The sequence below is a fragment of the Alligator sinensis genome, unplaced genomic scaffold (genome assembly GCF_000455745.1).
Source record: "Alligator sinensis unplaced genomic scaffold, ASM45574v1 scaffold624_1, whole genome shotgun sequence".
NCBI lineage: Eukaryota > Metazoa > Chordata > Crocodylia > Alligatoridae > Alligator > Alligator sinensis.
Genome location: NW_005842021.1, coordinates 2,343,563 through 2,347,176, shown reverse-complemented (window position 1 = coordinate 2,347,176; position 3,614 = coordinate 2,343,563).

The following is a 3,614-nucleotide window of genomic DNA, read 5'->3' as shown; positions in this document are numbered from 1 at the left end:
CACCCACCCCCCGCTCCACCCTGCCATACATGCAGACCCCCCCACCCACAACCCTTCACACAGCTCAGCCACCCTCCCCCCACACACAGTTCCCCACAAGCCCCATACCCACCCACACCCCACATATCTATATACACACCCACATGTTCCCTCACCCCACAACCCCCCTACACACACCCACACCCTCCTCACATACCTACAGCCCCCCACAAACTTACACCCACCCCCATTTCCCCCACCCGCAACAGTTTACAAAAGTAAGACTTCATTTTAAGCTATTGTGCAATCACCTCTGTGTGCACTACAAAAACACATGTAAATCAGGACTAAAAGATTTTTTAAAATCAAATTAATGAATGTTGTAGAAGCTTGATTTTTAGAATATAATTTGGTATTTTTCTGGTTCTGAGATGGCAAAACCCCTTGCTGAAAGGAGTACTTCTGGGGGGCAAGGGAAGGGACTTCTGGTGGCAAAGGTTGGGGGTTAGGGGATGGGACTTTGAGTCCCAAGATGGCAACCAGGGAGTGGGGCACCTGTCAAGGAGTGGGCTACCCTTGCAGCCCTCGACAGCTTGCTAAAACTTGGTAATTGGCCCCCTGCGTGAAATAATTGCCTGCCCCTGCTTTAGTGGTTTAATGGAAACCTATATTTTTTTTCACTATTGTCACAACCCAAAGTTGTGTTTTTTTTTATTTGAGGGTGCTTCGGCATCGCTAAATCATGTTCCCACCAAATTGCAGCTCTTTTGCACGGTGGAGTGTTCTGCTGCAACAGAGAACCCGCGTGCAGGAGCTTTTCCCGCCAGTTCTGTAGCTTTCTTTGCATAGTGCATTTCTTTTGCATTATAGCAATGCACGATGCAAGGAGTCACTGCCATTTGTATTAGGATTCGCGCCACATTATTGGCCAGTCTTAATGTAAGCACACGTGGCGGCTAGCTATTGGCTTGCTAGCTGTACAAAAGGCTTGGGTGGTTTCCGCCCAAATCAGAAGAAAGGAAGGAAGGAAGAAAAGAGAGAGAGAAAGAAAGCACATGGAGTTCGGGAAAGGAGCGCGAGGATCTCTAAGCGCTGCTTATCCATACGAACCCAGCTTTTCCTTAAGAAGGCAACAGAGGTTTAATTTGTCGAACCCACGGAGCTTCAACAACTCCGCGGGACTTATTTACCGTCCCCTCGGAGCCTTAATGACTCCGAGGCAACTAACCTCTAGCCTCTCCCCGTCGCCGATCGCAGCCCAGACGTATCCCTATCCTAAGGACCCAATTGTCAAGCCCACGGAGTTTAACAGCTCCAGGGGACCTGGGAACCGAGTAACACTCACGGAGATACAGCTGCTCTGTGGGAACTAATTCTTGAACCCACGGAGCCTGAATCACTCCGGGGTCAAGGAACCGAGTTTATTAGAGTCCTCCACCGAGAACTCAAGTGGAGCTGTGCCTGGAAAGCTGACCAGCCTACACTGCGACCACCTTGGGTGTAAGTAAATAATCTTTTCAATCAACCATTACGCCTCCGTGACTGATTCTAGCTCGAGCATACTATACCGCACCGCGGTTTTCTCCAGCCCCGTGTGCCCGGGTTGCCGGCCACAGCCTGTGTGCACAAAGACGGACCCCTGGCTCGCCTTGGCTCGCACATGGCGACCCAGATGGGATCGGGAGAGAGCTCGCACATGGCGATCCAGGCGGGATCGGGAGTCGGCCCGCACAACTATGACTACCACCGGTTAAGTTTGCCAAGCCAGTATAACAGACTTAATTTTATAGTCTTATTATCTATCTATCTATCTATCTATCTATCTATCCTGTTATTTCTGTTTCCTTGACCTCTTTTAGCTAAACAATCTACAATCTGGGGGCTAAAGGCTTTTGGTAGGATGAAAACCCTAAGTTCCCTCTGTTAGTGTTTCTTAGGCCTTGGAAAAAAATATTACTGCAGTTGAGTGCTAATAGGCATAAGGAATTTCACACATTATTTCAAGCATATAATAGGGGAATTTTAGATGCTTAGGGCTGACCCCCCTCATGCAGCTGAAATCAAAAGGAGCTACACTATGAGGATCTGGACCTGGGATATTAAAAAATGAAGTGCTTTGATCATGAAAGTAAAAGTTAATCCTATAAACAAGCATATATCTAACTTTAACCATGTGTTATTGATTTGTTGGGAATATTGTGTGCTCAAAGATGTATAGCTATGTTATCTAGTAGATTAAATATTGGAGTAGAGTACTAGTTTCAGTTCTACTGTTATCTTCTTGTCTTGCTTTGGGCTATTTTGCTTACTGCTGGAATTTCCCCACTGTAAATAGGTGTTAATACAAATGATGCCTATAACCTATCTTTTGCCTGAGTTGTGTGGCTGTTTGTAAAGCACTTTGAATATTTAACATGCTTCTAAAATCTTAAATATCATGATGTTTGTAAGAATTTATGCATTTCATTTGTCATCATTTACTAATTTTCTTCTTTCAGTTTATTCTCCTAATGGCATGTTTTCAATACAAGTCACCAAGTCTGGTAATACTGTTGGACTCAAAGGATGACACTGGTGAATGTGAAATGATATTTAAAGCCACGATCTTGTAAGATGCCATGTGTGGTTGGGTCTCTGGGCCTACATGTAGCCCCTAATGTAATGGAACTGTATCTGGGCAAAATGATCTGCCCACAAGAAGGAAGCTGAAGAGCAGGATCTTGGAGCCTGATTAGAAGTTTGTCAAGATGTGCTGTTGCTGTTGTTGTTTTTGTAAGGTTATTTTCAAAATATTTTTATTGCAAAGTTTTAGGATAGGAGACTGTATTTTCTTTAGAGTATACTTAATCTAAAGTTGAAATATTTTAGATTTCAAAGATAAATAGGGAACAGAAAGTTTTTTGGTTCTCACCTTTTTTCTCTTTTTCCCCTACATTTTAAATTTGTTTTTAATTTACTCCTTCCCTTTTCCATTCTTCAAGGGAGACAAAGGGGGAGGGGGGGAGGAGAAGAGACTTCTTCAATTTCCCTTGAAAATCAAATTTCTGTGGAAATATTCCCTTTTCTTTCAAATTTTTAATGGAAAATACTATTTTTTTAGTTCATTCAAACATAATCAGCTGCTTCTTGAAGACAATACATAGCTTCCAACTGACTTTGTAATAAAGCACATATAGATAAGTGGCTGTAAGTATTGTAAATGGGCATGGTCTTTCAACTACCAACAGATAATCTCTTCCTCATTATTTAAAAATTTGACCAATTATGGACTTTTTACAAACAATATTTGGAATAAGTAAATATCCATAGTTTCTACTACATAGAATAATATATAAAGTAGGACTATTAAAATAATTGTGACTGCAGAATGGCTAGCCCTGCTAGTCTGAAGACTGTTTGCTGAACAGCATACATAGATTACAGCTGTGTTGCCCATTAAGACCTGGTACAGAAATTACACTTTTACTGGTATAAGTGATCAGAAACTGGTATATACTTGTAACAGAACAGGTGTTTGGCATACATAGACTGGTTTAAAAATGGTGGAACTGGTCTAAGGGCACTTTTACACATGCTCTGGGGGACGGGGGAGGTGCTTTAATTAGAGGGCTTCCAACGAGCTGTAGTTCAAGCAT